The sequence below is a fragment of the Sander vitreus genome, chromosome 10, assembly GCF_031162955.1.
Source record: "Sander vitreus isolate 19-12246 chromosome 10, sanVit1, whole genome shotgun sequence".
Classification (NCBI taxonomy): domain Eukaryota; kingdom Metazoa; phylum Chordata; class Actinopteri; order Perciformes; family Percidae; genus Sander; species Sander vitreus.
The window spans coordinates 20,670,896-20,684,813 of NC_135864.1; positions in this window are offsets into that span (position 1 = coordinate 20,670,896).

A 13,918-nucleotide genomic window follows, 5' to 3' on the forward strand; every position below is an offset into this window, starting at 1 on the left:
AATATTATCCTATTAGGTTTGCTTTTCAGCACTGTTCATTTGTCAACAGCAAAAACACAAGGTTTTTTAAATGTGCTATAGATTTGTGTGCCGTGACAAAAACTCTATTTTGCAGGTGAGGACAGTTTTAGAAAAATAGCCAGGTGCACACAGAGGGAGAAATGATGGGCAGAGAAGGTGCTACTGCAGGAGACATGAGGAGATCAGTGAGGTAGACTAAACTGAAGAGCCATCAGGCGTCTCTCTCGTAGTCCACACATGTGGAAATCCAGAATGAATAAATCTTTCAGTACAGTATGGTCTCTCACCAAAGGAATGGGAAACATATTTGAAAACAGATAGATATATTTACTTAATATTTCAAAAGAATTTAATGGATTTCTCTTACTCTCTCTCACCCCGTTCACCCACCCTCTCTCCTTCTCTGGTCCTGTCGTGTTGTTTCTTACTCTTTGTCATCTTCCTGAAATCTGGTGTACATGAAGTATACATACAGTCTCACAATCTTAAAATGTACCTTTTCAGTTTAGTATTCTCTTAACCTTAATCAACTTTTTAAAATGTATGTTTATTGTATTGCTATATTTTCTTGTATTATTAAGCACCTTGTGTTGCAATTTTGTACGAAAAGCCCTTTATAAATACATTAGGTTTAAGTGTTAAAATAGCTCATGGACATGGCACAACAATATTAATATTAGCAGCTTAAATGGTTACATGGTTTTACTTGTTGAAATATTAAATGGAGCTAGTAAAGTCAAGTGTTGAGCTTTTACTGCACATCATTTAAAAAAAAAAAAAAAAAACATTTTGTTTGTTTGTTTGTATCATTGTTGTTTAATTGAGAATGTCACGTGTCTTTGACCCATAAAATCCATTGACTACATTTTTAAATCATCCTTAGTTGATGCATTTTGAAGACACAAGGTTTTTACCCAAAAGCAACAGCACCGGGCTCTTATCTAAGCATTATGATTGACTACAAGAAGTGTAATATTTCCCCACTTCTGTCTTTGTTACAACATCTTCTCCATTATCCAATGTCCATTACATATCTGATACAAATTGGACAGAGAAGCAAAACCAATTGTCCTCAGATAATATGCAGAAAATGAAAAAAAATCTGATCAAGATAAAAAAAAAAAGAAGCAATATATTCTTTGAGTCTGATGCAAGTCAGAGAAACAGACGGAGACAAGAAAAGAGATGATTAATGATCTATATTTTTCTCCTGCAGAGGAGAAAACAGTCTCCTAGAAGTGTTAGAAAGTAGATTTTGACAGCAGATTTTAAGTATTTTGAGATGAGGTTTAAAAAATAATATTAATGCATGAACAGCTTTTCATGGTCATGCATAATACACACAACACTCTTGCCTCACATGGCTCAAGATTTAAGAAGCCTCTTCTGGTATTTGTTTAATTATCTCACAGGTGGCAGCTCTGAGGACACAATCACTAATAATGATAGTCAGTGAATGTGGACCATTTGCTAACAAGCTGTCAGAAACTGAACTGCTTTGCTCTTAAACCAGATATAGCTCTGTGAAGTGGAACCACCACATCAGCAAAGAGTGCAGCTCTTTCAACATTCTCTACATCACAACCTTCAGTGGCCTCGCTGCGTGACTCACAATGCATCACTTTTAATACATTTTTATAAAGTCTGGATAAAACAAAAGATTTTCTGTCTGGTTTTGTTGCTTTCAATGACAAATCCGGCGCAAAATGAACTTACGAGTCGACCGTTCTCTGGGATATGTTTTCATGCTAATCGAATGTCTAAATGACCAGTTTTATCGCAAGCCGCTAATTAGCTTATAACGCTAGTTGTCGGGGCACGGCTAAAGTAAAAAGAAATCACTATTTCTATACCACTAACAAGGCTCAAAATAGCACCACACTTCAACGGTAGCATATTGAGGGTCCCTACATGTAAACCGAAGCATTGAGAACTTTGTAAGTGTACAGACAGTTTATTAAAAAGATAGTTTAGAAAGACAGTACCGTTCACGTATACAGGCGGGCGCCATCTTGGGAAAACAGTCCGACCAGTCGAACGATGAACGACGCGTATATATTTTAATAAACAGATATAATTCATGCATTTCCATGTAATTACATTTCACAAACGTAATTCCTATCGACCCATTGGGAAACCACGGACCATGGGAGATTTCAAGTGACAGTTCAACTCACACTGCACGGCGTTCGTAGTTCGACTGGTCGTGATGGTTTTCCCAAGATGGCGTCCGCCTGTATCCGTGAACGGTACTGTGTTTCTAAACTATCCTTTAAGACTGCAAGTCTTTGAGTTGTTCACACGATAGCGATATGTGCTCAGAAGATCAAACAGATACAGTATCTGTTATATAAACAGCAACAAGCGGGGAGATCAGCAGAGGAGTTTCATCAGATAGTGTTCTAAATTTAACAATACAACCCAGAGCTTATACACTAAATTGAACCATTTATGTACAGAAAGACCTGATACTATGTACAAACAGAACAACATCTCAATCTTATTTTTTTCACACAAGCTTTCATCCTATGATGGCATTTCATTGATTTTAGTGCGGAACAATTGAGCAAGGTATCATGCTTTGCTATTCTCCAAACTATAACCAATAACAAACATAGTATAACAAGACATGTGAGGACCTACACTGCTTAGTTATCCTCTACCATACAGTATATATACATATATATATATAAATGCCTTGCAAAAGTATATACCCGCCTTGGCTTTTTACCTATTTTGTTACATTACAGCCTTTAGTTCAATGTTTTTTTAATCTGAATTGTATGTGATGGATCAGAACACAATAGTCTCAGTTGGTGAAGTGAAATGAGAAAAATATATACATAAAACTATTTTTAAGAAATAAAAAACTGAAAATTGGCATGTGCGTATGTATTCACCCCCTTTGTTACGAAGCCCATAAAAAGCTCTGGTGCAACCAATTACCTTCAGAAGTCACATTATTAGTGAAATGATGTCCACCTGTGTGCAATCTAAGTGTCACATGATCTGTCATTACATATACACACCTTTTTTGAAAGGCCCCAGAGGCTGCAACACCTAAGCAAGAGGCACCACTAACCAAACACTGCCATGAAGACCAAGGAACTCTCCAAACAAGTAAGGGACAATGTTGTTGAGAAGTACAAGTCAGGTTTAGGTTATAAAAAATATCCAAATCTTTGATGATCACCAGGAGCACCATCAAATCTGTCATAACCAAATGGAAAGAACATGGCACAACAGCAAACCTGCCAAGAGACGGCCGCCCACCAAAACTCACGGACCGGGCAAGGAGGGCATTAATCAGAGAGGCAGCACAGAGACCTAAGGTAACCCTGGAGAGTTCCACAGCAGAGACTGGAGTATCCGTACATAGGACGAAAATAAGCCGTACGCTCCATAGAGTTGGGCTTTATGGCAGAGTGGCCAGAAGAAAGCCATTACTTTCAGCAAAAAACTAAATGGCACGTTTTGAGTTTGCGAAAAGGCATGTGGGAGACTCCCAAAATGTATGGAGGAAGGTGTGCTGGTCTGATGAGACTAAAATTTAACTTTTCGGCCATCAAAGAAAACGCTATGTCTGCGCAAACCCAACACATTACATCACCCAAAGAACACCATCCCCACAGTAAAACATGGTGGTGGCAGCATCATGCTGTGGTGATGTTTTTCAGCAGCCGGGACTGGGAAACTGGTCAGAATTGAGGAAAAGATGGATGGTGCCAAATACAGGGATATTCTTGAGCAAAACCTGTACCTGTGTGTGATTTGAGGCAGGGACGGAGGTTCACCTTCCAGCGGGACAATAGCCCCAAACAAACTGCTAAAGCAACACTTGAGTGGTTTAAGGGGAAACACGTAAATGTGTTGGAATGGCCTAGTCAAAGCCCAGACCTCAATCCAATAGAAAATCTGTGGTCAGACTTAAAGATTTCTGTTCACAAGCGCAAACCATCCAACTTGAAGGAGCTGGAGCAGTTTTGCAAGGAGGAATGGGCAAAAATCCCAGTGGTAAGATGTGGCAAGCTCATAGAGACTTATCCAAAGCCACTTGGAGCTGTGATTGCCGCAAAAGGTGGCTCTACAAAGTTTTGACTTTAGGGGGGTGAATAGTTATGCACATTTACTTTTTCTGTTTTTTATTTCTAAAAAAATAGTTTTATGTATATATTTTTCTCATTTCACTTCACCAATTTAGACTATTGTGTTCTGATCCATCACATAAAATTCACATTAAAAAAACATTGAACTAAAGGCTGTAATGTAACAAAATAGGTAAAAAGCCAAGGGGGGTGAATACTTTTGCAAGGCACTGTATATATATTATATGCAGTGATGCACATTGTCCATCATGATTACCATACAAATATGTGACAATCAGTAAAGTCAAGAAGCAGAAAGAAAAGAAAGAGAAAGAAAACAAAACATACCACTCTGCCCACCGGGGGAAATGAAAAATAAATTAAAGTGCTCATATTATGCTTTTTGGCTTTTTCCATTTCCTTTATTGTGTTATATATATTTTGTGCATGTTATAGGTTTACAATGTAAAAAAGCCCAAAGTCCACCCCAAAGGGACTTACATCTCCAACAGAAAACACTGTTCACAAACTGCTCCAAACAGCTCTGTTGTAGTGCAGCCTTTACTTCCGTTACAAACACGCGTCATTTTGCGTCACTTTGTAACACACGTTATAATGCTCACCTAGTTCCTAGCGTGGCACACCCTCATACTCTGCTTCTGACTGGCTAGTTGTCCTTACCTAGGTACTGCGCATGTGTGACTCCCAACAAAGATGGAATAGAAGTGAGATGCCTCACTCTGTAGCTAAAACAGAGAGCTCAACACACAGGGTGAAAAGAGGAGCTGCAGCAATGTGCAGTACAACAAAAATATGGTGTTTTTTGAAAATGAAACCATGTAAACCTTAAAAATTCTGGTACAACCTCTAAATACAATTATGAACCTGAAAATGAGCATAATATGAGGTCTTTAATTAAAGGAGAACCATCAATTTTCTAAATAGCTTAAAAAGAAGTTAGCACATGATTTTGCATTATATTGCAAATCTGCAATTGATTAATGGGAGCTTAAGCGTACTGCATTACTGATCCAGGTATGAATATTATTCAACGACACTGCAGCCAGACTGCACATCCCATGCTTTAAGATGAATTGTTTTCAACTGTGTTTGTTTTTTACAGTAATTGATTTACACTACAAACCACTCGGCAGGTTTGATCCCAACAGCGCTAGTGCGCTCCAATTATATAGACTGGCTTTCTCTGTCTGTTCTTTGTACATATTGAACTGATAAATAGCATTATGGGGCACATTAATAAACATAACATACAGTAAGGCTGAATTTAACAACAGGTGGGTGTAGTAGAAAAACACCAGTATTGACATCGGTTGTACCGATATAAATAACATGCTGAAATATTTCACTCAACTGTCCCTACTTTGACATTGTCACTTTAATAATATGGCCTCGAAAATAAAACAAATTGCAACAGCATCTATAATAATTAGATTTACTCTACTATTGCTGTAATTGGTTTCAGAGTAAAAAGTGAAATATTAAAATTAATTTAATACCTGGTTCACTGTGTTCTGTCTACATTTTTGCTTACTGATGAAACAATTATACTGATTGTAAGTGCTATACAATGAGACGAGCAGGAATCATTTAAATGTGTGTGCGTTCAGCATTTTTAGTGCATTACTGACTAAATATGTATTCTAAACTTGAATAAATAAACATAAAAGCAAAGATGATCGCAAAACAGAGGGCTACTCTGAAACATTCTGTCTACTGCTGTCAGAGAACAGTTGTTTCCAAAGAAAGCAGTTAATGAGAGGGAAAACTGAGGAAATCTCTCCTGGTGCATATGATTTGTTGGAGTAAATAAGTCTGAGGATTCATCCTAATAGTCTGCTACTGTGTTTCTGTGGAGATTTGGGAAGGGATCTGATGTTCTTTGATGTGTGTGCTGCTCCCTCCCTGAAGCAGTGCAAAGATAAAACCTTTCCTTATAACGCAGGGCTTACTTCAAAGGTGTAAGAATGAAACACCTTGACATATTGTCAGTGTTTATAGGCATGTGTGTGTGTGTGTGTGTGTGTGTGTGTGTGTGTGTGTGTGTGTAAAAAAAGTTTAGAAAGTACACTTTACAGATGAACCCCATTTTCTACCTAATATTATACGTCATTTACAGCTATAAAGAGTAGAGAGAGAGAGCATAAGACTTGAAACATTCACCCAAACGTATGCTTCTATGTTAGGTCATAAAAATTACATTCACACACGTGTTTATGCTATATATGTCCATACGTGTGCTATGCCAGAATCATATTTTTATGAGAAAATATGGAGATTGACTTTGAGTCATTTTATCACGTAATTCCCTTTCTTTCCATGTTATGTATTTGTGTCTGTCATCCTTTGCTTCCAAATATTATCTGACCCAATGTTTCCGCTGTGCATTCATAAGAAGTACGTACAGTAGGTTAACATTAAGGTGCAGAGCAGATGAGAATGTGGATTTAATATTCTGCTAACTTAGACGGTGTGATTCCCCTGCTTAAAGATGCTTTCTTTTCACAAAGCCCTGCTACATTCTGCTGTCAACACAACATATCTACGTATTTACAAACACTAGCTAAGACTTTGACAAAAAGCTCAGATTTGCAGTTTAACACAACAAATTCAGTTTGAATCAGACAGATTGCTTGTGTAACTGAATTGTTTTGAAAACCACACAGAGAGGGTTTATATTTATCCGTAGACTGGTAGACTGTTTCGGGGGTTGTATGTATGTGTGTGTGTGTGTGTGTGTGTGTGTGTGTGTGTGTGTGTGTGTGTGTGTGTGTGTGTGTGTGTGTGTGTGTGTGTGTATGTGTGTGTGTGTGTGTGTGTGTGTGTGTGTATGTGTGTGTGTGTGTGTGTGTGTGTGTGTGTGTGTGTGTGTGTGTGTGTGTGTGTGTGTGTGCGCACTCATGCATGAGTACGCACAGCTAAAACAGCCCACGAGGAGTTATTACTGAAAGACAGATTCTTCCCAACCCCCCCCCCCCATGCACATACACATGTGCCTACACACATTCATTGAGGGGTACATTCATTCTCTTCATAGAAGCCTAATTTAAATTTGTAATGGGTTCTGTAATGGGGACTCTTTGAGGAAAATGAAGAAGTGGCTTCACTGAATGCTTATAACCCTCCACCCCTCCCACCATTTAAGTAAGTAGCACTATGTCATGCAAGAATGACATGAGTGAATGACACATTTAGTTTAAAACCTTAGTGTTCTCTTCATGTCTTCCCTCAAAACTTTGAGCATGGTATCATATGCAATACCAGATTCATGTCAGGATATCTTGCGTATTGCACTGCATATAAAGTAACGTAAGTGTTTGATGTGTGCAGAAAAGATTTGATTGCCATCTATCGATTTTGTGAAAGTTCAGAATCCTATTTATGTATCACACAAATTGCTACTTATGGTAATGGGATACATTATGGATCACAGTAGGTTCCCTAAGGTACTTTATAAAAAACAATCTGATACAGTTAGATTCCTATAAACAGATTAAGCACTGCTCACTTATCTGTTTAATTAAAGGGATTATTACGTTGCAAAGCAGAGTGGGAAGCTGTAGAAAAATCAATATGAATCATAACCAATAGAACACATATAACAAGCACATTTTTGTGTGCAATGCAACATTATTGCAGAGTGATAATCTGGCAGGAGAAGCTTAGTGTCAGGAGTATTATAGAGTCACAGGGATTTACTGTGTATATGGAACAAATCGATAAACAATGAAAATCACTGTTTTTGTTCAATTTGAAATGTTATACTTTAGGAGTGTAGGAGTCCCACAACAATATTCAGGTGCCTATATGAATGTTGAACCAGGTTTTGTTTGCTGGAATCAATCCTCCCATTTATACTGGCCATTACGAGATAGTTTTTTAACATGCTTCCAAAAATAAGTTGCTCTTTAACAGATAAACTTTGGAAAATGACTGTGGATTTTGTCCTTCATAACTTACATGGGAAGCACATTAGGAAGAGATCTCTTAATGGCTGCTCATCTAGTCGTACCCCTATTCTATATCAATCAGTCCATCAATAGTCAATCAATTACATAAACCAACTCTCCGCCCCAGCGTCCAGTCCCACAACTAAACCACTATATCAACAACACTACCAAATCAATAATGTGAAAAAGAAAAAAGAAAACCAGAAACAACAATATCACCATTAACGTGCTTTATATTCCCTTTCCTCATTTCTGTACCTCGCAAAAAATATTTTTGTTTTATATTTTTACTCAGTTTGATTCCTCCCCCCCAGTGCATTCCACAAAATCACTATTGTCGCTATTGGTTTAACACAGACTTAAATTATTTTTGCATCTATCCTTTAAATCTATGTTTACATCTCCTAAAAGTGTTCTTGCCTGCCCTTTCTGCCACACTGCTCCATAGCGCTACAGGTGGTCGAATACCTTTAATCTAATAGCTAATAAAAGTTAATACTAGTAATAATTGATGGTCATGTGTAGTATTAACCTCATCTGTAACCCCAGCCCTAGACCGAAGCCCCAAAATGACCAAAAACTTTGTGAAGGTGTTCAACAAAACTGTCCTTACATTGTAGCTTTTTCCTTATCTTACAATTGTTGAGAGAACTTTTGGCCTCACATAATGTACAGTGAATTTACCAGCAACACACACACACACACACACACACACACACACACACACACACACACACACACACACACACACACACACACACGCAGACACATAATGAGTCATGCAGGAATTAGGGTTATGGTCCTTTGATACCTTCTCCCCCCTGGCATTAGCTGATGGTAACTGCCCAGTTGGATGTCTTTTAGGTTGATATATAAAAACAGTATCTCCATTGATCTTGCCTAGAAACTTTACAGCCTCTAACTGATAGTGCTTTGCGCAGCCAGAGGGCCACTGCTGAGATGAAGCTCTTGTATGGTTAATTAATGGTCTGCAGGTAATGTGAGCGACCCGGTCTCCAGCAGCAGTGGAGTATATTCTCTGGAGAAGGATCAGCTGTAATGAAGTAATGAAGGGCACTTAGACCACCTGCCAGGACACTGCAGCCATGATTAAAAGTCATCATGAGTCTTCCCTGACTGAAACGAACTGCATCACAGATGTGTTACTGAAACATTATGCTGCAGGTCTGAATCTGTTTTAAAACGGAGTACAAACAAAAGAAGCAGCAGAAATGCAGCAAAGAACATGCTTGCTTATAATCTCAGTGCTGATGATGAAGTATCTTTCTGTGAGGAGCAGAACAGTGATAAATTGTGCTTTGCCCAGCGTATTCTCATTCAGCGAGAATCTCTGAGGTGAAAAGTCTGGATTCAGATAAATCCTTTGCTAATGGCCTGTCATTTCTTTTGGGAATACAGTAGCTCTGTAAATTATATTTCAGAGTGCATGTCTTCCTGACAAATACGTTGACAACACCAGCACAACAAATATATAACATGAATAATGCAATTACTAATGAAAGGGAAAAGTCCAAATGAGAAAACATTCATGCAAAAGCTGTTGGGATACGTATGTATCAAGCCTTGATTTGAATGAGTAAACTGTAATCGGTTTTCAGAGTTTGCTGCAACAGCACACAGAAAGATGCTCCGTCTAATTTTGGCTCAAGCTGTTTCATCCAGCAGTGGTGTACAATCACAGCTGCTGATCCACAGGTTTTTGTCTTTTTTTCCGGGAAACATAATGGGATTAATTATGAATATTGACAGGGAATGAAGCCAAAAAGAGTCTATGTGAGTTGCAATAGCATAACATACTGTATGTTGCTATAGAGCCCTTCTTTAAAGGATTACAAATGGAAATTATTCATGAATATAATCCAGACTACTGAAGATGAAAATGCCTTTGCCCTAGCATTAGTCACTGTAAGCTTCGCCACGCTGAACATGCTGCAGTCTGGTATAGTAAAGCTTCCTGACATATAAAGTGTTAGTTTGTCATCTTTGTCACAGCCTGCAGTTCAGTCAATATCTGATTATATTGTTTGTATATGTTTATTGCCTCCACACGCTAATTTACAAGGAGAATACGTTAATGTTACCCGAGTTTGTCTCTGAGTTGTTCTGTGTCTGTTGGCAGGATCTGTTAAAAACTTGACGGGTAGAATTTGGTTTAAATGTTGTGATCCACCGATCCGATATTGATGGTTCATTTTGTTAATTCGTTTCTCAAAATCTGATCTTTGTCATTAACTCAAAAATGCCTCTCAATCTTACAATGAGCTCCATTTGTTGTCCATGTAGTTGTGCTGGATCTTTCAATCATAACACATGATCTTCATCAGCAGATGGAGACTTTCAGATTTCCATTTTCTTTCTGACCATTTTAAGGACTTTGTGTCCATGTTGGCTTAAAAGCTGAAGTTTAAAAAGAATTATTGACCCTGAAAACAGCAGTGATCTCAACACAAGGTCCATTTAGTAGCTGTTCTGGAGCTTTCGGTTCATATCAGTTCAATTATAACAGTTCCGTGACAACTGGGAAAAGTCATTAATCGTGAGGGAAGCTCTTGTGGCTTGTGACCCCTGATGAAGGCTACAAGCCGAAACGTGTTGTTCTTTATACTAAAAGTGTTGCTGGAGTTTTAACCTCTTTGGTTTTATGTACGTTATTGTATTTTATGTTCAATTCTGTGTGGGTATGATTCATTTCCCCTTGGGGACAATAAGGATAAAGTTTAAGAAGACTGGTACAAAATTCTCTAAAAAACTTGGTGTAATAGTGAGAGGGCAGCTCTGTAAATAGCCACTGCCTAAATATAGCTCTGACTGTCCATCTGCTGTTGTGATATTATGGATAGTTATTTAAAATGGCTCGGATTTAAACAGGCACATTTCATGTTCAGAAGCAGTCATGAAACAAGTTGATGATGGAGCGTGACAGAATATATTAATTTCTCATCCAAAATGTGGTACTGGCATATCTTGTTAATTGCATGATATTGGCAGTTTTTGTATGCAATCTACCGAATGCCAGACATATGCTGCATTTCCATCACTCACTACACATTACCCATTATTTCAGAATACTCAGACGTAAAATGCCTCTCTATCCAGACTGGTTGGCGGCAGTTGATGACTTCATATATCTTTCTGGCAATGTGAGGCTCCAACAGAACGTGTTGCCAGTCTCTCTTTTGCCAAACGTCTCACTGGGCAAAGGTGCTGCTCCCAGCTAAAGGCTGTAATCTCTCACACACCTGGGTAGTGTGGCCGAGGCCAATAACTGCCTGCCTCTCAGGCTCATCAGTCTGGCAGACAGTAAATCAGCCTGGGCCCCTGCAGCAGCCCTGGAGCTGAGCAGCGCGTCACAGACAGCACATTATACATAATACCTTCCTGCAGGCTTGCCCCTCTGCCAGAGATTTGCTTGCTTTGTGAACATAAGTATGTGGATGAAGACTTGGGTATATTCTCAAAAATACAAACAAAATTTCACAGCAGCTTGCAAAAAGTCCAAAACGTCATTTATGATGCAGGCACAGATAACAAGCATACCTTCTATCCAGAGGGAACACTTTGAGCTTTGGAAAAGGCTTTGTGATTACTTTGAATTCTGCTCCTCTAGTAGTCTTTTGTCACAGCATCTGACATACATTCCTTGTGTTTCTGCCGGTGCTGGATTCTGTGCATGTGTGTGTGTGTGTGTGTGTGTGTGTGTGTGTGTGTGTGTGTGTGTGTGTGTGTGTGTGTGTGTGTGTGTGCGTGTGTTTGTGTGTGTGTTAAGGGCTTTCTGAGCCGGATGCAGGATTCTGGTATGACAAAAGCTTACAGCTTCAAACAGACAGATGTTCCTCTTCAGATATCGATCTCAGCATAGAACATGGCTGTGAGAACAAAGCTATCTCCTGTGATTATGCTCCCTCTACAGCCCGTACCTGGGGAACACTTTGTGCACAGTACAGTCGAGACCCAGCTGATTGGAGTCACACAGAGATAAATGATTAATGCATTTATGACAGTTTCTATTTTTATATCTACCACAGTGGCTGTTTGAAGTTGGTGGGGAAGTAAATCAGACTAACCAACTTATTTGCCTTGTTTTTGCTGTGAGTTTCAAAGCCCACTGAGATAAAAGAGTGGGGGATACGGCAGCTGGCAGAGTAAAGGCTGTTTTTGAAAAGCAAAAACTTCAGAGCCATGTTTAATCTCCACCTTCTTACCTAAATCATCCCCAGCAGCTGAGAGAGGAGGACCTGAGCAGGGGTCTCATTTATAAAACTGCGCGTAGGATCCTTACTAAAAGTACACTTACGCCTAAAAGCCAAAAATGGCTTACGGCAAAAAAAAACTGATTTATAAAACCGTGCATATGCACATATGTAAGCAATGTTCCCTTTATAATTCACAGATTACCCACAAGTGTGTGTACGTGAATCAGCCTCTTATCCCTCCCTGTACACGCCCATTTTTAACCATAAATATTCAATGCAAAGCACCTCATGAATTCTGATCAGTGTGTTAATGACCCTGACAGTTGTTCTTTCGTTACACCGAATCATGACGACTGGCGGGGAAAAAGCAAAAAACTTCTCAGCCCCTAGAAATTGCTGCAAATTGAATTATTATTTTGGCCTGTTCTCACACAGTGTACAGAAACCTGATCTATAGACTACTTATATTAATAATACCGTCCAAAATGGCAGGCATTACGGCACTCGGGGACAGCTTCGATATACCAGACCTATATGATAAAATTTAAAGGGGAACTTTGCAGTTTTTTTTAGCTTAATTTACATTAACTGAACAGCTTCGGAGTCATTGGAATGGTTATATGGCTTTTTTCGAGTTGAATGGTGGTCGTCTCTCTCCCCACTAGCGCCTGTGAGCGGAAAAACCACCCTTGCAACTTTCGGCCGGCGAGTCTCGCGATGTAACGAATTGCTTCACGGCACTGCACACATACGCCCATTCAGGAACCGGCTAACAAGGTAGCAATGGAGTTTTTAACACTATCGTCATGGCTGAGCCGGTAAAAAAGTTGATCAGAATGCAGAAACTGAAAATGTCCCTGGGTGGAGATCTCAGCCCCCCAATGCTGAACCCAAAGTTACACCCTTGCGTTATTCCCACATTTACTTTCTGCAATCAGACTTCAGTTCACCACCTCACCATCTGGGTCACCAATACCCATTGTCTCCAAAATGTGCGTACGCATGGGTCAGAGTTTGCGTGGAGGACCGCACATTCTCCCGTCAAGTTTGTTTTTTATAAATCACAACCTTTGCGTGGGAAGTGGCGTATGCACATTTTTAGCCCCGTTTTTGTGCGTACGCCACGTTTATAAATGAGACCCCTGGTAATTACCAAAGGCAAGGGCAAGGATGTGACTGCATCTTACAAAAGAGACCAGGCCCAGTTGTCCTAAAATCTAACTGAAGTAACACTAGTATTAAAAGAGTAAACACACACACACACACACACACACACACACACACACACACACACACACACACAGAGAGTTCAGCATTTAGCATTAATTGACTAACATCTACTGTGCTTCTGTGAGTGAGAGCCCCTTTTCTGATAACTTGAGGGGGAAAAGGTGAGGGTTTAAAAAAAAATATTCAGGCTCCAGCTGACGAGCTAGTTGCCATACATACAGTGATGAATGGAGGAGGTCGCCTAATGTGACTAAGCACCTAAGGTTTGGGCTCTCGAAGGAGGCTGCAAGGCTAAATAAACTGTGGAAAGGAAATGCAGTGAGAACAGAAAATCTTTTTGTGGGAAGAAAAACTACTGTTTTTACCTGAGAACGTACTGTTTTCCCTTAAAACTAAGCCA